This window comes from Hylobates moloch, unplaced genomic scaffold (assembly GCF_009828535.3).
Source record: "Hylobates moloch isolate HMO894 unplaced genomic scaffold, HMol_V3 SCAFFOLD_17, whole genome shotgun sequence".
NCBI lineage: Eukaryota > Metazoa > Chordata > Mammalia > Primates > Hylobatidae > Hylobates > Hylobates moloch.
In genome coordinates, this window is record NW_026652292.1 from 71,002,402 (window position 1) to 71,025,819 (window position 23,418).

General features: G+C 39.0%; 1 long non-coding RNA gene across 1 annotated transcript in view; it reads left to right on the plus strand.

The window, feature by feature from the left end:
* LOC116456848 (uncharacterized) overlaps window positions 1-17,675 on the plus strand; it is a 162,902-nt gene extending 145,227 nt beyond the window's left edge. The window contains exons 5-6 of the long non-coding RNA XR_004244824.2: window positions 2,679-2,753; window positions 17,640-17,675. This is a non-coding gene — a long non-coding RNA (uncharacterized LOC116456848). The remainder of the gene's footprint in view (window positions 1-2,678; window positions 2,754-17,639) is intronic.
* The last annotated feature ends 5,743 nt before the right edge of the window (window positions 17,676-23,418 follow it).

Sequence of the window (23,418 nt, forward strand, 5' to 3'; positions counted from 1 at the left end):
AGTGGGGGAAAAGAGTAGAGTGTGAGAAATCAGGAAACTTGGTTTAGCCAAATTACAAATAATCATTTTCATGCGCGTCCGTGTAAAGAGACCACCAAACAGGATTTGTGTGAGCAATAAAGCTTTTAATCATCTGGGTGCAGTTGGGCTGAGTCAGAAAAGAGAGTCAGCAAAGGGAGATAGGGGTGGGGCCATTTTATAGGATTTGGGTAGCTAAAGGAAAATTACAGTCAAAGGGGGGTTTTTCTCTGGCGGGCAGAGTGGGGGTCACAAGGTGCTCAGTAGGGGAGCTTTTGAGCCAGGATGAGCCAGGAGAAGGAATTTCACAAGACAGTGTCATCAGTTAAGGCAGGAACAGGCCATTTTCACTTCTTTTGTGGTGGAATGTCATCAGTTAAGGCAGGAACCGGCCATCTGGATGTGTACGTGCAGGCCACAGGGGATATGATGGCTTAGCTTGGGCTCAGAGGCCTGACAATCATGAGTTGTTGGGATTGGGGAATCTCACCGGAAGGGTAAAGAAATGATTGAATTGGGGATCTTCTGGAGGTGGATATGACAGGATTTGTTATTTATAGTGCATGGATTTATATACTCTGACCTCACCATGCATGCCACCCTCAGTGGTATAAGATACGTGTTACCACCTTGCAATGTGGTTTCATAAGGAATGCAGTGTTGAGGCAAAAGAGAAAAGCCTGCCCTGTGCCTCATTCACCCCACTGCCCAGGCCTATCAGGCAGTGTAGTAATAGGGTCTCAGACAAAAATGGCCCTAGAATTTAAGATGCAACCAGCAGCAGACAGAGGGTTGGGAAAGAGATATCAAAGTGCAGAAACAGGCTAAGCACAGTGGCTCATGCCTGTAATTCCAGCAGCTTGGGAGGCTGAGGTGGGCAGATCCCTTGAAGTCAGGAGTTCGAGACCAGCCTAGCCAAAATGGTGAAACTCCGTCTCTACTAAAAATGCAAAAATTAGCCAGGTGTGGTGGTGTCCACCTGTAATCTCAGCTACTCTGGAGGCTGAGGTGGGATAATCCTTTGAATCCTGGAGGTGGAGGTTGCAATGAGCCGAGATTGCACCACTGCACTCCAGCCTGGGCGACAGAGCAAGACTCTGTCTCAAAAAACAAAACAAAACGAAACAAAATACCAACAACAACAACAAACGTGCAAAAATAATTGCCAAGGACATCCCTCCAGGAGAGACATGAGACAAACCATCTCTTCGTCGGGTGTTGTGAGGAAGGTGATGCTTTAGGGGTTAGATGGACAGGGGATGAGATGGAAGAAAATCTGTGTGTTGCACACTTTTCACTGAATTGTCATCATGTATTTGTCAAATCCTTCACTAAAATATAATCACAGAAGGGTAGAGCTAAGTCGTATTAACTTTTATATCCTAGTGAGTGGCTCAGCCTCTGGTACCTAGTGCCCAGTTAATGCTTCTTGAATGAATGGTGGAATTCTTTATTGAAAAGGTATTGGTTTGAAGACTTCGGCTTTTTTCTGACTTTCTAAGCAAGTGTGGCAGGAACAGAAATTAGCAACAGGAATCCTGCCTTTTTTTTCTACTTTTATGCTTTGGTAATCATGTTGCTGTTCCATATTTATCACTGTGAAATAGCTGAACCTTATCCAACAGAGGCCTTTTTTTGCCCCGTCCTTGCATGACGCAACTTGTATAGGCCAGCAGGAAGGCATATACATTGGTACAAAATGTGAATATGCCTATTAACATTCTCCCAAAGGATGTGGACAGCTCTAGGTATCAGCTTAGAGGTTCAGCCTGGCCCCTGGTCAGCACATTCTACGAGCTCGTGGAAAAGGGCAAGCACAGACTATTTACAGCCACAGAGAAATGGCCTCATAAAAATGCATAAGGGTATGTGCACAGCGATGACTTGGATGAAAAAAGCAGTGTTTACATACTGTTACACTAAAAATATTCACACCTCATCAAATTGTCAGTCTTGTTTGCTGGCAACAATGGGAATTTTCCCCCTGTAAGACGGTAATAGCTCTCAGTGGAGCACTGCGCATTATGTCTCATTAATCCTTCCCAGATCCCAGCGAGGTGGGTGGTGAGGGTTCGTATTCCTGTTGTTTCAGAAAAGAATAGAATGAGATTCATTTCCCTGCTGTCTGCTCACACTGCTTCATAGAATGATGGAGGATATTTGCCATCTCATTTTCGAAGCCTGATTCACTGTGGCCCTTGGGGCTTGGTCCTTCCTAATGACATCTGGTCTACTGCCCTTTGTGCTGATGAGAACACGAAGCCCCAGAGGAGGGGAGTCAGTTCATAAAGCCCTCTCAGCTACTATGGAAAATCGAAGCCCAGCTCACTAATTTCCTACCTAGAGAAAGGTAGGAAGAGTAAGAGCACAAACCTGTATAAACACCTATTAGCTGTCAAGAATTTTATAATTAATATTATTTTGGATTCACTATGACAATCTTGTAAGATTCGTTTTCTTCTTATTATTATTAATTATTATAAGTTTCTAAATAAAAAGTATAAAGATCAAGCATCACATTTCCAGGATTCAAACTGGAGTTTATTTGACACCAAAGCTGATATGGATGAGATGTCACACACCCTCCATGCTGTATCCACCAGAGGGACTGACACATAGCAGAGGCTCAAAGATGTTTCTTTCTTGATTTGATCTGGCAGAGTAAAGACAGCTTTGGAGACAGACAGACCTGGATTCAAATGCAGATCTCTTCCGTACTAGGTGGGCATCCTTGGGTAAGTCAGGAATAATGCCTGAGCCCCAGTTTTCTTATCTATAAAAGAAATAAAATATGCCATGGCAGGATATGTGTGAAAATAAGAGAGTACAGAGAAAGTGACTATCATGCATAAGGACTGCTGCATATCTGCTGGTTCCCTCTGCTCCTCCCCATAATGGCAGTCTTGTATGTTTTTAAATAATAATCTTCTTAGAAAACAAAACAAACCCACGCGTTTCTGGTCTTTTTTTTTTTTTTTTCTTTTTTTTGCTTCCCCACCTGGAGTTGACTTATTTATAGTGCCCAAGATGGTTAACATCCTTCCTATTGATTTTCACTAATTATCAGCAACTTGCAGGGGTCACCTTCTCAAGCCTCATCTCAGGAGGTCATTGAGTGAGGTTATTTAAGCTTCTTGGCAGTAGAAACTATGCTCCCAATACATTGACCACTGACCATGTACTAAGCATCTAAATGTTGCACGAGACGCTGAAAGCTAAAGCTTGGTGAGCTCAAGGGCGCCAACAAGGGCCCCTTCAATACCTATGAAACCTTGGTAATTTGCTTAATCTCTCATATAGTCTTCTCATTTATATAATAGACATAAATATAAACAGGTTTGAGAAGATTAAAAGAAATAATATATAAACAGTGGTTACTCAGTTCCAGCTACATAACAATGGTTTGGTAATTATTAGTTATTAATAGCATTAGCAAAATATTTAGTAAAGGGAAATTCGTAAGTGAATTATTTCCAATGTAAGGAGGTATGTAATTAATTTATTCATTATCCAATGTGTCTTTAAATTTTTATATTAAATATCAAAAAACATGTTAATTATAATTATGTAGTAAATATATATTAAATATTATAAAAATGCATACATTATATAACATAACAGCAAAATAAACCATCCACTCACCATACTGTGAAGACCACCATATGAAAGCACTCATCTTCTCTTTTCAGAGGCAACCACAACCCTTAATTTTGTGTTGAGCCTTTCCTTGCCTTTCTTTATAGTTATACCATTTATGTTTGCATTTGTTAACAATAAATTCTGGGGGGGTTCTCATGCTTTTGACATTTATATTAATGTAATCACATTGCCATTGATCTTCTGCTATTTGCTTTGTTTGCTCAATGTGGTATTCTGAAACGTATCCATGTTGTTCACATAGCTGTAATGAATTCTTTCAGTACTATGCAAGAGGACAGATATGGAGGAATTCACTTACCCATTTCACTCTTAATAGGCATTTTAGTTACTTCCTTTACATTTGTTTTCTTGTTACGATAAGTGCTTCTAGTAACATTATTATATAAATTGATGGTATACATGGGCAAAATTCTCTGCAGCATAGATACCAGAGAATGAAACTGATGGGCTGCAGGATGTGAACATTTCCAACCTTACTAGATAATGCCATAGCCTTGTTACACAAAGTAGCTATGCCCATTTACAATCCCACCTGCTGTCTATCATGGTAACGTCTGCCTCACATCCTTGTCAACACTTGTTATTCTTAATCTTTAATATTGGCCAATCTATTGGATAAAAAATTGTCCCCCCTTGTGGTTTTAGTTTGCATTAGTTTGATTACTAGCGAGATGAAGAATATTTTAAAACTTGTCATTACAGTTTCTAATTTTGTGAGATGCTTATTCAGGACATTCCCATTTTATTTTATTAAATTGTTTATCTTTATCAATTAATATAAATTGTATATACATGTATATACAGTCTGGATACTAATTTCATCATAATATATTCCCAAACATCTTCTCTTGCTTGGTGACCTGTCACTTCAGTTTCTGTACTATGCCTTTGGATGCATAGATGTTCTTAACATTGACAAAGTACATCGTTCATTTCCTCAAGATTTGTACTTTCTATTTCTGGTTTATAAACCCTTCCTTCCCCAGATGTCATCAAGATATTCTGGTATTCTCCTGTATTATATTTTAGAAGCTTTATATTTTTTATTTTTATATTTAAATATTTAAACCAGCTGAAATTGATTTTATGTGTGGTGTGAGATGGGGTTAATTTTTATTTTTGTCCATATAAGTAACCAATTGCTCTAAGATTATTTGCTGAATGGTCATCTTTTGCCACTGATCTGCAGTGCTGGCTGTCATAAATCGGGTTTCCATATATGTGTGGTCCTGTTTTTGTCCACCTTTTTCTTCTTCTGTACTTATTTGTCTCTCTGTACACCACCAGCCTGCTTTAATTACCCTCACCTAATAATGCCTGGTATTGTGAAAGATAAAACCCCAAATTGTTCTTCCTTAGGAGTGTTTTGGCTGTCCTTGGAGCATTACTATTTCATATAAAATATTCAAGTCATTTTGCCAAGTTCCTTAAAAATAACCTGTTAAAACTTTCTTAGAATTATATTGACATTATAGGTTTGTAAATAAATTTGGAAAGAAGTGTCATAAATATTGAGTCTTCCTATCCATGTACATATCTCTTCTTTAAAATTTTGTCCTCCTTTAATGTTTTTCAGTACAGTTTTATATTTTCCGTAAAGCTCTTTCCCATTTCTGTTAGATTTATGTCTAACAGACATAAATACTTAATTTTATAAATGTTTTCTCTTTTAAAGTCTATTTTCTGTGTGTTCATATTTCATATTTTATCAAGAACTTCTGATACTATATCTATTGAGCCTAATGGTTAATCTGTTGATTTTCTTTTTGTGTGTGTGTGTGTGGATTATCATATAATCTATAAATAATATTTTTTTCTAGAAATGTGTAGCTTCTGTTTTTATTCATCACTTTTATTCCATTTTATTTCATTAGGACTCCCAACAAATATTGAATGAAAGAGGTGATAGTGAGCTCTACCTCTTATTCCTCATCTGAAGAATTACTTGAGGGCTGATTTGGACCTGATTCCTTCAGGGGAGATTTGTTCTACTAATTCGAGAATACTCTAAACCAAATCTTTAGATAGGAATTTTCACCCAGTTATGGAGATTTGGAGCAGTAAGCCTGATTGGAGGCCAACTTATGGTTAAGAATGTTCAGAGAGCTTTTTGTCTTCCACACAGTGTAAAAGTTTGTGACAGGATCATCCTTTTGTAATCACTTTGATGGTAGATTCATTTTATGTTCAGTCTTAAATTAAGGTCATAGCTCTTTGGGAAATCTCCTATCAGATTTCCCACTTTGGGTGAGCCTTGGGGGTTGTCTCCTTGTTAACTAATGCTCAAGACCACTGGAGCTCAGTAAACAAACCCTGGATGTGAGCTGACTTCAGTGCTATGCTCAACTTTCTGGGTTACACTTGTGCCTTTAGGTTTTCACCTTTACATATTTTTCCTTCTTTGTCAGTCCATTGATGAATTTAATGAGAAGTTTGTGTATATTGTATTCAGCATTTTCAGTGTTATGGTGTTTTGTTCATAGTATTTCTGGAATTACATGTCCCCAGTGTGCGTTTTCAGCACAACCCCTATGTTTGTTGGTCATTCAGTGATGCATAGCAAGACACTATCCTCTGTTGTGAAGGAGTTCACAGCAGAGTTGGGAAACAGGCATATAAAATGGCATTGCAATACAGGATCATATGTGTTTTCATACGGTTAGCCATATGAAGGGTGACTGGATGGGACAGGACATTCAGGAGAGAAGGAGACACACTTTCAGAGGCTGTTAAGAGAAAAAGTCTGGGGTATTATGAAATCTTTGTGTTTCCTACGTATACCATGTATTCTAGGAGGTAAGAGATGAATATTTCACTATTAATGGACAATGCAATGAGTCTCACAGAGATTAACTGATTTGTTCGTGGTGCCGTGGGTAGCAAACCAAAAATCTGATCTTTTAAATCTAAGTCCAATGCTGTTTTCAATCCTAACACTACTGGATGTTGAAAGCTGAGATAGTCCCTTCTCATACATTCTTAAAGCTCCTAATTCAGTGCTCTGGCTACAGAAGATTCATAACTGGTGCTTATTCATCACTCAAAAGCTCTCATATTTGGAGAATTTACTTGTAAATTCTTCAAGTAATTTTTAAAAATTTTTTCTTGCTTTTTTTCCATTAAAAAAACTGTTCAGAGAAGGAAAATGCTCTGGGAAGACAAGCCCTATTGCAGCTGACAGTGAGCCTCAACCAGTGCTGCTAATAAAAAGTAAGAAAGAGGAACCTGCTGGGGTTGTATCATTGGAGTTCCAAATCCTCTACAGGGTGCTGAGCTCTCCCACTTCACTAGTTTAACAAGGTTCCACAAATGTTTGCTCTTTTCTTCCTGTTCTTTTTTTCCACTGGGTTGTTCTGAGAGCTGGTTTGTGTAACCCGAGTGTCTGGTATTTAGCCAAAGCTTTACACTTTAGTTTCTACCTCTCTGAACCTGGCCAGTTGCTTTCTCTGACTTATCGAGACTTGGTGTTGACTTGTCCTACCTAGAGATGACTATGCATGGAGGTAGCTCTAGAACTGGATACACAAGGAACCTAAAAAGAGCAATCTGGTAAAAAGGCAAAGACAGGGACTGCTTCTTCAACTGTATTTGTGTAGCAGGCTTACAGGTTGAACTTAGGTTACCTGACCCCTTGATCCTTGCATCCTTTATTCTCACATGAGAACGAAGCTGATAGTGATACTTAATTCATTGGGCTCTTGTAAGGATGAAATGAATCAATATGTGAAAAGAATTTTCAAAACCATTTGCTATGACACAATTGCTCAATAGATACAGGCTATACTAATACTAACACTAGTAATGTTTACCATTAGATTGTTTATTTGGGGTGGTGTTGAGCTGACCATGATAGCATTACTGAGGAGTGATAGACTTCTCTCTTTTGGCTCTTCCAGAAGCATCTGTAGTTCCAGAAACATCTGTTTCTGGTTGACAGTAGAATATAATTTAAGGTGTCAAGAAACTTCTTACTTGCCCTAAATCTTTCCTAAGCATGTACAGTTTCTAAAATGCTGTCAATATTTGAGAATCTTTCTTTTATACATTTGGAATTTCCTATTTAATTGGCTGACAAAACAATAAACTAGGAATTTGGAATCAAAACATTTGAAATACGGTCTTTGCTACTCTGTCTTCTCCCTATATAGCCTTGGGCAAGCCTCTGTTAGGACTTACTGATATCCAATTCTTCTCTTCTTGTGGGTAATCATAGACGAGTGTGGGCTTTTTGTTGCCCATTGGCTGTAAACAGAAGCAACACATACCACTTCCGGGCTGAAGCATTTATCAGTGTGAGATCTTCCACTTTTTTTTCTTCTCCTGCCAAAATAGCTATTGAAGAGGTCTCACATTAAGATTGCAGATTCGAAATGGTGATCAGCTTGGAGTCTCAGCTCACCACTTGGAGGCAAGTTATTCTGGAGAGTGCCCTGGATTCAAATCAGAAAGAACTTTGTGTAAAAAAAATACACTTTAGATTTGGAGGCTGTTTGTTAATTTAATGTAACCTATCCTATCTTTGATTAATCAAACCTCTTAACTGTTCTGAAGCTCAGCTTCCTCATCCTAAAAGTGGAACTAATAATATTTAGAAAATTGTGGAATTTTTGAAGGGTGAAACTAAACAAGGTAATATGTGCAAAATATCTAAGGTAGCATCTGGGCATAGAGGAATTGCTCCTAGTCGTTATTATTGTGTTTAATGTCCCATGCATAGCCTCAGGGATTCTTGACAAAGGTAACCGTGAAAGGTTCCTACTTTCAAGAAGCATGAGAAATGTTGAGAAATTACAAAGATTCCCATTTTAAGTTGTGTTGTTCTTACCTCTTTTCTGGGTGTCACTTAGCAACCAATGGGGGAAAGAGGGACTGTGCTTGTTTAATTCCTCTATTGCTCAAATGCTAATGCAGATAGGGGGGTCCTCAGCATAAGGAAGGAATTAGCTTTTGTCGTCTACCTGCCCTGTCACTCTGTCTTCCAGTGTCCTCTTTCTGTTTCTTCTCAAACTTTATCTCAGTCTCTCACTTTTCCCCAGTCTCTCCTTATGCAACTAGAAATCAACTACCCAATGAATTGCCCCGCCCTGGTTACTTTTCCTGAGAATCAGAGGTATAAGTGCTATCCTCACCTATGTTGCTGCTTTTCTGAGCCAATTTTGCAGTGTTCAATTAGTTCAATAAGAACTGAACTCATGATAGCTTAATAGTGATTTGTTAAGTCTTACTTATTTGTTGAACTTTTTAAAAGAGCTCTTAAGTGAACAATATGATCTTTTGAGATTCTGGTCTTAAACTGCACTTACACATCTCAGGCTAGTGCAGCTCCAGCAACAAAGAATCCTGGATTCTAGGGTTGGAATAGAGTTTGTTCTCCACCATGTGAAAGAAAATAAGGAGCTAATATTTATTAAGTACATGTTAGTCTATTTAGGTGTGCTATCTTATACCACACTTATTTTTAAGGTAACAAAATATAGCTTGAGAAGATTAACTTGAGAAATGTCACATGCCAAAGATTTCTTCTGTAGCTTTTTTCTTCCATTGTCTCTTGTTTTGACTTTGGTCAGACTAATAGCATTATCATTTTATTAACAAAAGACATAGATAATTCATGAAAATAGTGAAAAGTAATAATAAACAGCAATTTTAAGAAGCATTAAATTCTCTTTTGTAATAAGATGTTAGATATGTTAGCTGGAGGAACATAGTGATGGTTATCCCCATTATGCTTTCAGTCGTATTCAAATTAGCCTAAGGCTTGTCTAATACTGTCTTCATGAGCTCACAGGGTTCATAGGATCTCAAGAGGGTAACCACTGATACGGTATAATCAAATCACATAATATATTCAACAACAACTGCCAGAAATATCTATTGAATTCTTATGTATTATATTCTATTCTGGACCAGGGAGATTGAGTAGCATCTATATGGAACTTGCATTTTATGGAACTTGCATTTTACTGGGAGGAACAATTAACAAAATGAATAAATTAATATATTAGAACTAAAAATTATTATGGGGAAAATCAAGTGGGGAAGGAAGATAGGGACTTCTGGAATGTGTGTGTTTGAAATTTTAAATGGGGTGAGTAAACTGAGCAAGAAAGATGAAATAACTCCCTGACAGTCATGAAATTCATAAGGGGCAGATGGGAAACTCTTCCCAGTGTTCTAACTTTCAAGTCCATTGGCTTCTGCTCTATGAATTTTTTATGGAAGCCAGTCCCAGGATAAATAACAAGAATGAAATTGTTCGTTGGTACATTCTTAAAAATTCTTTTGATTTCAGACACAGGTATCTGTCTTGAATTTGCTTAATCAAAATAGGCAAGTTTTGTGTGGAAGGATACTAAAATAGTTCATCTAATGTAGAAGGGCAGGGGTCCAGTCTGGTCTCTGGGAATGTGAAAGCTGATGAGATGGTCTTTTCATTGCCCTTCTCTACTTCTCTCGGATCAATTTCTTCCACCTGGTTAGAAGATCTGACTGTCAACAATACTGTCTTTTGATCTGGGAAACAGGGGGTCCTGGTCTTCCCAGCATCAGAGATGTCTGGGTTTTTGGAGCCCCTGTTTCTGGGTCTGGCTATGCTAACTGGTTGGGATGCCCTCTGGGGAACTCTGAACCTTATGTGGAGTCGACCAGATGCTGTGAGTTGCTCTAGGACTTGTGCCTACAGGGCTGTCTTGGGACTTGGAGCCTGCAAGCCTTCCAGAAGGATAGCCTGGTAAGCAGATTGCCCCTACTGGCTGGTTCAGTATCTATTTTGCAGGATTGTATAAATTTGGGCTACATAGAAAGGTATAAACATGACAGTTTGGGGTGATTCTCTCTCACGTCTGTGAAAATTATCAGTACAAAGATGGAGTCACTCATGTCAAACCCTAAGAAAATGGAACTGGGAGGCCATGAAGGAAGGGCACTCACACAGGTATGACAGTAACAGGAACCTGCCACAAAGGACTTCCCCAACCAGAACTTTCCAGTTAAGCCTCTTTTATGAAGGCCTTCACCTATCAACAGCTAGCACCACCAATGAACCAACACCGCTAACTTTGATAATCTCCTGTAAACAACGGTCTTGCCTTTAAAAGCTTCCCCTTAGGCACAGTGGCTCACACTGTAATTCCAACTATTTGGGAGGCTGAAGTGGGAGGATCGCTTGAGCCTAGGAGGTCGAATCTACATTTATCTATGATTGTTCTGCTGCACTCCAGCCTGGCTGACAGAGCAAGACCCCATCTCTAAAAAAAAATTAAACAATTTAAAAAAGTTTCCCTTGCTTATGCCTTCTCAGATGTGCCTATGGTCTGCCATAACACACATATCCAAAAATGCAATCCTTTATTCCTCCTGAATAAACTCTTTGTTTTGGAGAGTTGATCTCTATGTCACTCATTTTAGGTTGACAGGTCAAACAGAGGATGAGTTAGAGCTCTGGGTACCTATGGTCCACTGACAACAGTAAGCTTGAGCCAGATGCATGCCCTGCATCAAGTCTCCCAGTCTGTCTCTTAACAATGGTGCCACCTTCAGTTTACAGAATCCAAGTAGTAGGGATTAAAAGCAGTGGAACTGAAACTGTTGGATGATTTGGGAATCCAGATTTTATTCTGTACTAGCTTTGTGATGCTGAGCATGTTATTTAACTTTTTAAAGCTTCGTTTTTTTATCTTCAAAATGGAGAGATGGGATTTTAATGATTATTATATGAGATAACATTTGAAAATTACCAGGAACAGTACCTAGCATATAAGCATTCAATAGGTATCATTATTATTATTATTATTTGGAGAGATTACGAGAAGTTAAAATATCTCGCCCAACATCTCATAGAAATCTAGGTTTCAAATCCCAGTATTCTGTAGACCACATGTTCTTTTGAATACGCTACACTACGTTCTTAGGTAAAAGGGGTGAGTGTCCAAGAATAAAACCAATGTGGTGATGAATTTATTTGATGATTAGAGATTTTGACCTAGGAACACCCTGAGTTTGCCTTATCCTGACACAAACATTTCTAAAATACAACTCAAGCCCAAAGTGTGTGATAGAAGCAAAACAAGAGAACATTTACAATTTTGTTGAATGCTGCTTTTTTGTTAAGGGGGAAAAACACACATAAAGTTAATTGGTACTTTGAATTGCAAAATATTGACATTTAAGTAAATTTAACTCACAAAAAGGAAGTTATATCAAAGTCCAAAATGCTGAGGGGAAAGTAATCAGCCCTTATATTGTATGCAATAGTAAATTAAATTGAAATAGTTATTTCTGTAATGTTCAAGCTGTGACTTTAATTATCCTCAAGTCTGAGAATTCTAAGTTAAAGTTTTCACAGTAACCGTAATTTTTGTCCCATTAAAAAGCTAACAGAATTAGCTTTATTTGAGACTTTCCCAGATTAGAAATGGCTTGAGCCTGTTGAGTTGGTTTGTAGTGACAACTGGAATTATAAAACTGCCTTTTAACATGTTTAGATGTTTAGTTATGAGTATTTGTAAATTTTGAAACTTCTCGCTTTTTATTAAAATTTGCCAGGTAGATCAGTTAGCTAAGAACTATTTATTGGGTACTGTATTAGTCCATTCTTACACAGCTATAAAGATACTACCTGAGACTGGGCAATTTATAAACAAAGGAGGTTTAATTGACTTACAGTTCCACATGGCCTCAGGAAATTTAACAATCATGGCAGAAGGGGAAGCAGGCACCTTCTTCACAAGCTGGCAGGTAAGAGTGTGAGCATGTGAAGGAGGAACTGTCAAACACTTATAAAACCATCAGATCTCGTGAGAACTGACTCACTATCATGAGAACAGCATGGTGGAAACTGCCCCATGATCCAATCACCTCCCACTGGGTCCCTCCCTTGACACATGAGGATTATGGGGATTACAATTCAAGATGAGATTTGTGTGGGGACACAGCCAAACCATATCAGGTACATATTATATGTCAGCCTTAGTGGCAAATGCTAAAAAGGAAGAAAGGAAGAAATACAAGCAGGGAGAGAGAAAAAAGAATACACAAATGCATTAATTACCAACCGTGTGTGTGTGTGTGTGTGTGTGTTCATGCACATGGGCATATGTGAACATGGCCTTTTAGGAGCCCAGTGTGACAAGGAAGTGACAACTTCAATTTAAATGAGAACTGAATGTATCACTAATCAAATATGGCACTTCTGGAGAAAGTCTATCATTTCCAGTTGCAGATGTCAGTGAATGGCCTTTGATGTTTCATGCCCAATGGTTGGGGAGGAAGTCCCTGCCAGAGAGTTCCTAAACAAGTGAGAGTTGAAATCAGAGCCCAGATACCTTCCTAGGACAATGACTAACAGTGTAATGTTTGCAGGCATGGCAGAGGCCCTGGGACGGGGCTTCAAAAAAAAAAAAAAAAAAAAAAACAACCAAGAATCTTACTGACCTAAAAGGACACTAAAGGATGGCAGACAAGAAGAACATAAACATAAGAGCAACCAACCTTTGTTGATTGTATACTGAGGTTAATGTGAAATATTGAAATAGCCAATATATTCTTCCTCACTTAAAAATTGCATTGCTATGTGTCTAGCTACCCCGTGAAAATAATGGATTTCAGTATTTCAAAGGGAGACAAGATACCACCTTCAATACAAAGTTATTCCTGGGATTTGAGTGTGAAACTAGATTTTATTCCTGTTATTAAGGCCATGGAAAGATAATGGGTTTTAAAGCCAGTCTTTGAAAATCTTCACTTTACATACTAAGATACAAGTACAGGAACTCACTGTAAATGAATTTAACTACTAACCATAGATGGGGTAAAAAAGCATGACATGGAAGACATTCATGGCAGAACTGCACAGTCCAGTACAGTAGACAATTGTGGTATGTGGTTATGGCATATAGTAAGTCCAATTTGAGATGCATCATAAGTTTCAAAGACTTAGTATAAATAGAGTAATGTAAAATATTTTGTTAATATTTTATGTTGATTCTATTTTGAAATGATAATATTTTAGATATATTCAGTTAAAATATATTTAAATTGATTTTGCCTGTTCGTTTTTACTATTTTTAATATGGCTACTAGAAAATGTTAAGTCACATATGTAGCTTGAATTTGTGGCTTGTGTTACGTTTCTATCTGGACTTATCTCAAAGGGAAAGGAAGGAGAGAATGGGCATGTCAGAGCTCTGCCCTATCTAGGGTGATCACATCATTTCTTATTCATACCAGGATATTTGGAGAATAAAAATGGGCACTGTAGACAATGATTTTGGGACAAGTGGCATTAACTGGGATTGTCCTAGACAATGAGATGTGAGGCCAACTTCCCAATGAATAAGGTGACTGTGAATGCCACAGAGAAAGGGCAGATGAGAACTGTCATAGATGAGTTTGTTTTAGGGAGATTTATTTTTCCATGCATTAAACAAAAAACTGAAGTTTGTCCCACCTGCTTCATGCTCTTCCTACTCTTAGAAAATATCTATAGCTTTCTATTTTTGAGGAGGATTTCAGACTAAAATTCAGGTTCCAAGAACTTCTTGGATGGTAGAAATTATTATGAAGCATTTGGATATATTAAACCTAAGTCCATCAGAAACATATGGATTATGTTTCCCTTTAGAACACAAACACACTTAAAATTTAATGAGAAAAGTATTTGGCAAGGGGCTTCCAAATACTTTTCTTTGATTTTGTTAAATCCCCAGTGTTTTCATGCGTGTACAGACACACGATCATTTAGAGGATGCTCTTTACTTGAATGACAGGCTTGCTTTCCTCTGCCAGAAAGCAGGCTCAGCTTTCTTGATGTACACCTGGGTCCTTTGCTTAAGGGCTGGATCCCAAAGACCTTGAAGAACCAAAATGTCCTCTAATCTGAAATTTGGAGAGTCTAAAGGCAGGTGGAAGAATCTGCCACACTGAGGAAGTGTGGCCATTGGTAGCATCTCCCCTCAATAGAGTTATGGACATGGGGACACAGGGAAACATGGGAGTAGAGAAAATCAATATTCTCAACAGCCAAGCTCTGCCTTTTTTCAGGGTGGTGAGGAGACTGGAGAGGGGACTTGTTCCCTACTCTCTCCTCCTCAGCCCCACTTCATGACCCTGAAATGTCCTTTCAGTATTTGTGTTTTAACTCAAGACTCCCAGCATCACAGTAAGTACTCATGTCCATATCAACAGCCCGAGCTGAAATACGCAGGGTATTAGTCTGTTCTCACGCTGATAATAAACACATACCTGAAACTGGGTAATTTATAAAGGAAAGAGGTTTAATGGACTCACAGTTTCACATGGCTGGGAAGGCCTCACAATCATGGGGGCAGGCAAATGAGCAGAGTCACATCTTACATGGTGGCAGGCAAGAGAGTGTGTGCAGGAGAGGCCCTTTATAAAACCATCAGATCTCATGAAACTTATTTACTATCATGAGAAGAGCATGGGACAGACCTACCCCCCAGATTCAATTACTTCCCACTGGATCCCTCCATGACACATGGGAATTATAGGAGCTACAATTCAAGATGAGATTTGGCTGGGGACACAGCCAAACCATATCACGCAGTCATTATTATTACACTTCTCCTCTTTAATTTTGAGCATGCTGATTCCCTTGATGGAAATATCCTGTCCCTCCTTTTCCCAGCTGGCTCCTCTCACTGCCCTAGTGGGTTCAGTTCAGATGCTTCTCTCCCTCAGGAAGTGTCTCCTGATTGTCTCAGAAGGCATTTAATCCTCCCTGGAAGGCCTCATAAAGCCTTTATCAGAATGCTTTCTCATAATGAACTGTGGTCATTGCCTTCCTCAGCCACTTCCCCACTCCGTGGGAGCCCCTTCAGGGAAGGAGGGACCTATGTCCCCATCTTCAGGGTCTGTCATGTGATAGCTGCTCATTAAACTTTCATATTTCATAGTTCCTTTTATCATTGGAGAATCACTTTGACACACAGGAAATGTAAACTGACAACAACCTGAAGAGGTTGACAGGTGACTAATAAATTCCCATTTTATTCATGAGAACATTGAAAACTCTGAAATGCTGAGTGACTTTCCTAACACCCAGTCCAGGACTGCAGGAGCTAAAAGTAGAGACCAATATTTACTCCAGGAGATAATAGTAGAGCTCAGTATTTACTCCAAGGATCAGTTTTTCGGGTTATTTTTCCCCACTAAACTTGCCAGTTTTTTTTTTTTTTTAATTAAACACAGACACATCAGGCCACAGACAGACATGTTTTGAATTTTGGATCTGATCTTAGTTTAAAAAGAAGTGTTTTTACTCTAGTGAAGGCTGATGGAAAGAGGCCTGTGAAAAACAGAAAGGCTTTTAGTAAGATGTTCTCAAAGAGGTCAGGGATCTCATGTTATAAGACAGGGGTTCAAGGTCTGTGGGTGGGATAGCTGAGGTCCATGAACCCCTAGGTTGGGGGCAAAATCTTGTGAGTATTTCTCTGGGGGGAGGATATGAAAGTTTATTCTTCAAAGGGAAGCGGATCCGACTAGTTAAGGTGAGAATATCTAAAGCCTCCTTCCACCCCTGGGCAGAGGGAATGTTTTGCACTTTCTTGAGGATCAAGCTATTGCCTATGGGCCAATTTCCTCCTGCAAGCCCCTCCCAGGGCCAGTGGATGCCAAGGCCTCTAAGGAGGGGTCCGTGCAGCCTGCTGGCATCATGTGTATCGACACTTCTGCTTTGCAGGCAAGCTAATCTGTCCCTTAAGCTGCTTCGCTGAGATTCTTTGCCAGATCTGATAGGAGAATTTAACCTTTCCTTTTTCTCTTTTGGCACACACTCAATGGAATCCAAATAAAGAATGAAAGAGACTTGAAAGGGAATTTCCATTACCAAACAATTCAATTTAAATTTCCGACCTTTCCTCTACCTATTTTTTTTCCATTCCCTCCTTTCTTCCTCCTCAACATTTGGAACTCAAAGCTGGCATAAAACCTCGTGGGGACATGCGGAAAGCCAGAGACCAGGAACGTGAGTGGAATTTTCCAAATTAAGGTGGATTATTGGCCTTCTTTGCCAAGCAAAGTGGAGAGGCCTGGCTTTTCGGCAATGCCTTGGAGCAGGAGTGCTTCAACATCTGGAAGAGGGTTTTGGATTTCATGTCTGGAAGAGGGTTTTGGCTTTCATGTCTGGAGCGACACATATTCTGGCTTCATGGAACACTTTGCATTCTCTTCTACCCATTCTGAACTGTCCTAGCACCAAGTCATTGCTCCTGCTGCTCATAGAACACAACATCAAAAAGTGTTCAGTGAACAGCTATGAGGTCAGATATTGTCCTGAAATCTCAGGGTAACAGTCATAGCTAGAATTCACTGGGGACCTATCTTTGCCCAGTATTATGCCAGCTTAACAATACTAAGAGGTAGGTCCAACTTATTTTCCCATTTGATAAGAGGATACTGATGCACAGAAAGTAAAATACATCTCCAAGCTCTCATAGAAAAGATGAAGAAGAACCAGATTGCAAATATAGGCAGTCTGGCTCGAGAACTAGCCAAGAGTAACCAGAATGGAAAGAAACACGGAAAGGAATTAACAAATTGTACTTACCACGATGGGGAGGTGAAGGAGTCAGAATAACAAAACCAATTCATGTTATAAATCTAAGTTTTAAAAACAACATTTGTTTCTTCTTGCCCTGATTATAAAACAATAACCCATGTTTATGATAATGACTTTGGAATTACTCCCCCAAAGGTAGCTGGTATGGAAGATTTTATAGACAGTTTTTTCAAATTTACTATGAAAAGTGAGTTCACATCCTATACAAAGATATACAGAATTTGGATGAAAATATTCAATATTTTTTATAATAATGATAGCTAACATTTATTGAGTGCTTACCAAATGTCAGCTACTGTTCTAAGCTTTTTACCTATGTTAGCTCTTGTCATTCCTCCAACAGTCCTATGAGATAATTGCTATTATTATCCTTCTTTTACAGGTGAAGTAAAGTGGGTGTGCCTGGGATCACACACAGCTGGTGAGTAGTAGAGCCAAGTTTCAAATCCATGCAGCCTGGCTCCACAGCCCACACTCACAGTCACTCATCAACACCTTTCCATGCTATGGGTTCAAGAGTCCTTTCTTTTAGTGGTTGTTTTTTTCCCCATGCCTGTTCAGTTGGTCAATGTAGCCGTGTGTGCCAAATGCTGTACAAGATCTGGAAATAGCCAAACGTGTTTTTGTGAGGACTCTGCAACAGAAATTAAAGGCAGTTTATAGCAAAGACTGAGAGAAGGTGCTAAGTCATGCATGTGACACAAGGGGGGAGGGATTGAGAGTTATTTTTGCCCAGTGGAAATCAATTTCATCCTGATTGTGCCCCCCAAGTAGAAAGTGTGATCTATCAACGTTTGTTGAATAAATGAATTAATGGCTAGTATAGCTGGTTGCAAGTACTGGGAATACAGTATGGGAAAGACCTTGAAATAAGTGGTGGTGTTTGTTTTTCCTTCAATCATTTGGAGATCTTTCTGAGAGGGCATATTTGGAAAGTATACTTCAGAGCAGTAGTTCATAGCAGACTTAAAATTACAAACAAAAATATTAACACAAGCCGCTGGGCAATCTGAAGACTGTTGGACTGTAATTAGGTAATGAGTCAGTGCCTCCCCATTGCACAGTGTGGGGTCATCAAGTGTTGAGTATTGGGACTGGCACACATATCTGTACTTCCCTGACAATTACAGTCCTAAGCAAAATCTGTTAGAACAACAAGGCATCATTTGTCTTTCAGAACTAATTCTGTCGTTGTTCCCCTTGAGGTTGCATTTTTTTTCTAATTTCAGAAAGTTATTTATTCATTTATTTGTTTTGCTTTAAGTTCTGGGATACATGTGCAGGACGTGCAGGTTTGTTATATAAGTACACATGTGCCAGGCTGGTTTGCTGCACCTATCAACCTGTCATCTAGGTTTTAAGCCCCACATGCATTAGGTATTTGTCATAATGCTCTCCCTCTTCTTCCCCCTAGAGCCCAACAGGCCCCAGTGTGTGATGTTCCCCTCCCTATGTCCATGTGTTCTCATTGTTCAACTCCCACTTATGAGTGAGAACATGCAGTGTTTGGTTTTCTGTTCCTGTGGTAGTTTGCTGAGAATGATGGCTTCCAGCTTCATCCATGCTCCTGCATCTTACATCATTATGACAGAAACAAGTAAGTGCTGTTGTGGCCAGGGGACATGTTGTGAACAGACCAGCAGAGCTGGCTGTAGGTGTGAGTTCCAACTCTCCTGTGTTTCAAGTGTGTGACATCAGTCAAGTCACTAAACTTCTTTAGGTTCTTCTGTTTTATTTTACTGGCATAGAGTAGGTACTCAATGACTTATTTATTGAAGGAATGCATGCGTTAATAAAAACTAGTCCTCACTTATTTCAAGGTTAATATAATAAAAAAATGCTCGACTAGGTGTGGAAAAACTGTGTAAGTGGAGTCCTAACTCAGTGTTGTAGCCAAGGAGAGCTCTAGCGTATGGCAAGATGAAGACTTTCTTTGGTTTGGTCTTTCAATACTTTCGTCTGTGTGTCCATGGACATGTAATCCCCTTCTCTACGGGTAACTGGAGTCTGAGGGAGAAGCCCCCAGACATCAACAGCCTTAAAGAAGGAGCCCCCCAACATCAGCAGCCTTAGAGCAGGAGCAGCCTGTATTGTGAAAGTATTCTATTTCCATTGATTGAATAACTGATAGATAAAGCTAGCTTCATTTTTTAATGTCCCACCAAACAAGTTATAAAATAAGTTTATGAATTTGTCTCAGGCTGAATTCTCACTAGCTGTTAGAGAGGATTTTAAAAGCATGTGCGTATTGTATCGTGGCTAAACATGGGTAAACTGAAGTTTGCTGCTATCATTTAGTTTGCTAAAAATTGTCATTTAATAATATGACAAAAGCCTAAAAATAAATGACGTGCTTATTATATAAAGTCAGTCCCACCCATCCACTTTACAGATTCACTCCTTATTTGGAGGCCTTTCATATTCTATGTACATAATTGAATCTTTTGCATCCGCAGCCTCCCTGAGACCTTGTTACAACATAGCTGTCCAGGGCCCCTAAGAGTGTTCTGTAACTCTGGACATTAACTAGAAAGTTCTAAAAATATATTTTTCTTAACTATATAAAAAGCATGAATTCAATAAATGCATTTGTCTTTTAAAGAGATATATTATGCACAAGAACTCTATAAACATATGTTTACTGATTGACATATGTAGAAGGTACCTGGAGTAATTTTTTGAAGACTAATACATACAAGGCTCAGTGCCAAATGCTTTATATGTATGTGTTAGGTTATTTCTTGCTGCATAAGAAATTACTACAACTTATCAGATTAAAACAGCACACATTTATTATCTGTCAATTTCTATGGGTCAGAAGTCTTAGCTGAGTCCTCTGCTCTGGAACTGACAAGGCCGCAATCAAGGTGTCACCTGGGCTGCATTCTCATCTGGAAACTCAACTGAGGAAGAATCTGCTTCCAAGATTTCTCAGGTTGTTTCCTTGTGGCTTCATGACTGAAGGCCCTGGCCTCTTACTGATGGTCAGCTGGAGGCTACCTCAGCTCCTAGGGGCTGCCTGTAGTTACCGGCTGCGTGGCCCCTCCATGGCAGCTCACAACATGACTGTTCGTTTCTTCAAGGCCAGCAGGGGAATCTCTCCTTTTGCTCTGCTAAAACAAAGTCTTATATCAGGGGTGTCTACTCTTTAGGCTTCCCTGGACCACACTGGAAGAAGAATTTTCTTGGGCCACAATAAAATACACCAACACAAATCATAGCTGATGCACTAAACAAAAATCACACACACACACAAAAATCTCATGATATTTTAAGAAAGTTCACAAATTTGTGTTGGGCCGCATTCAAAGCTGTCCTGGGCCACATGCAGTCCTCAGGCTGCCAGTTGGACAAGCTTGTCTTATATAATGGAACTTAATCACAGGAATGATAGCCCATTGCCTTTGATATGTTATTAGTTAGAAGCAAGTCACAGGTGCCTTCCACACTCAGGGGTAGGGGATTACAAAAAACATGACACCAGAGGGCAGAATTTATAGGGGGCATAGTAGAATTCTACCTACCCAAATGCATAACCTCATTTGATTTTTAACAATAGCCTCATGAGGCACATTCTATCATTGTTCTGTATTAGCATATAGAACTAAGGAAACAGGGTTGGCTTAAAAAGCCAAGATAACCCATCCAGATGAATATGCCAGAGCAAGTGCTTTGACCCCTGTATTTGATTGTAACACCTGGGACCTTAACCACCTGCATTCAAACCACATCTGTACTTCTGCTTTAAGTGACCGAGTGAAGATCTGTTATTTGCTGTATGCTGGACTCTGTTCCCATATATACATTTTCTCTTTTCATTGGGACACAACTCCAATAGGGAGCTGTTATAATCACTGTTTTACAGAGGATAAAACATATATAAACATACGTAACATATATAACATATAAAACAAAAATAACAGGTTATTGCTTTCTGATGTTGGGCAAGTTACTTATCTGAGCTCATTCATCAATACAAAGGGGAATAATAGTAATTATTTCATAGAATTGTTGTGAAGATTAAATGAGGTAATATAGGCATACCAGTTAGCAGAATGTCTGACCCAGACTATTAACTAAATAAATGCTATTTAGCATTTTTTTAAGATTGTTAAATTTTGCCTGTCTAGCTTTAAGGATTTATAGGCTGGGCGCGGTGGCTCATGCCTGTAATCCCAGCAATTTGGGAGGCCGAGGTGGGTGAATCACAAGGACAAGAGATCGAGACCATCTGGCCAAAATGGTGAAACCCCGTCTTTACTACAAATACGAAAATTAGCTGGGTGTGGTGGTGTACAGCTGTAGTCCCAGCTACCCGGGAGGCTGAGGCAGGAGAATCACTTGAACCTGGGAGGTGGAGGTTGCAGTCAGCCGAGATCATGCCACCACACTCCAGCCTGGGCAACAGAGCAAGACTCCGTCTCAAAAAAGAAAAAAAAAAGGATTTATAATTTAACATTGTGAGAGTAGAGCAAAGCAAGTTGTTTTTAAGAACCTACATTTCTTTTGCCTGTAGCAGATAATGGAGAAATATTCTGTGCCTGCCATTCTGCTCCTGATAATTTCTTTCAGATATACTCTTTTCTTCTATTACTGCAAAGGCCTCTTGGAGATCAACCAAAACCTGGGTGGGTTTCCTGGCCATCGTATGTCACCAGTCCTTCTCAGGGGCCTCTCAAGCCTCTTTGTTCTTCTCTTCAGCCTCCATCCCTTCCTCCTTCCCTTTCTCCTTTGGTCCTCTCTGTTACCTGCTTCCTCATCCAGTAGGACTCCATTAGTGCAGATTAAATAGAGAACCTAGTCCCTCAGTTAAAGCTGTTCTAATGAATGGATACTCTGCTGCCAGCCTTGTACTAAACTCTCCAGATGCAAAGAATAACCAGAACTAGCCTCTGTCCTCCAAGTCTATGGGAGATTACCTTGGGAAATCTTTTCTAAGCATGTCAAATTTTTCAGGAGATTTCCCGAGGTTAACAAGGAGGTGGAAATCAGGGCTGGTGACAATATAGGTTTCTAGAAAAGGCATTAATTTTGGCATTGGGCCAGCCTAGGCACCAATCCCAGCTTTGCCTCTTGCTAATTATGTGACCTTGCTCAATAAATTGTTTAATTTCTCTGAACCTCTGTTTCCTCACCCATAAAAGAGGGATAATACTAATTCCTTCCTCAATATTGTTTGGTACCCAGAGAATGAAACCATACAATAAAAGTACAACATGAATTGAGAAAGGCTCTGAAAATAGGAATTAAGGTACAGGAGTGAGATAAACTGCAGAAAAAGCCGACAATTGCAAAAATCTTAACCTTGAAAAAAATTTATGGAATTTACATTTTATCTCAAGGCAATTATCACTTCATCAATCCTTTATCTTTCCAATGAAAATCCTTTAAAAATTGTGGTCACACAATGAAAATGTGGTTTCTAAGCATGGAAGAACTTGCTTTGAAACCATGAATCATCTATTATTATTATTATTATTATTTTAGATTAAGAGGCAGGAGAATGATGTGTGTTGTGAAACACTCCCCACATCTGGAGGCATAATTTTCATCTTCCATTTATAGTTTCAGCTGTAGTTATTCAAATCTGAGTCTGCATTAGCAACGTCATTGGGATTCCAAGAAAACATTTTAGACGCCTCTCATTTAATCAATTGTAACAACCCATAATAGAAAGTCCAACCTTAAAAGCAGGACTCTTGTGGATAATGAGTTAGAATAATAAAAAATAGTAATGCAATTTGTGGGAAGAATTCAGTGTGGTTAATCGTTATTTGATTTTGAAGACAAGATTAAATTAGTGTTGTCCTTTATGTCATTGTGTCAACATATTAAATCTGGATAAACCCCACCCTATTTTCCATGGGCCAGTGACAGATGGAGCAAATGCGTGCTTGTTTTGTTTTGCTTTGTTCTTGTTAAAAAAAAAAAATTCTGATCAGATTCTTTAGTTGGTTCTGGTTCCACAGAGCTTTTCTTCATATATTTTCATTGTGCATTTTATCAACAGAATGTAATTTTTTCCCCATCTTTGGAAAAAACGCCCAAAATATAATTTTTAATTGCTCATTTCCTCAATCCTCAACCTGTTTATGAAGAAAACAGAAGAATGCAAGCTGCAGTAGAGAACAGTGAAGACTGATAATGCTTATCTGTGGAGA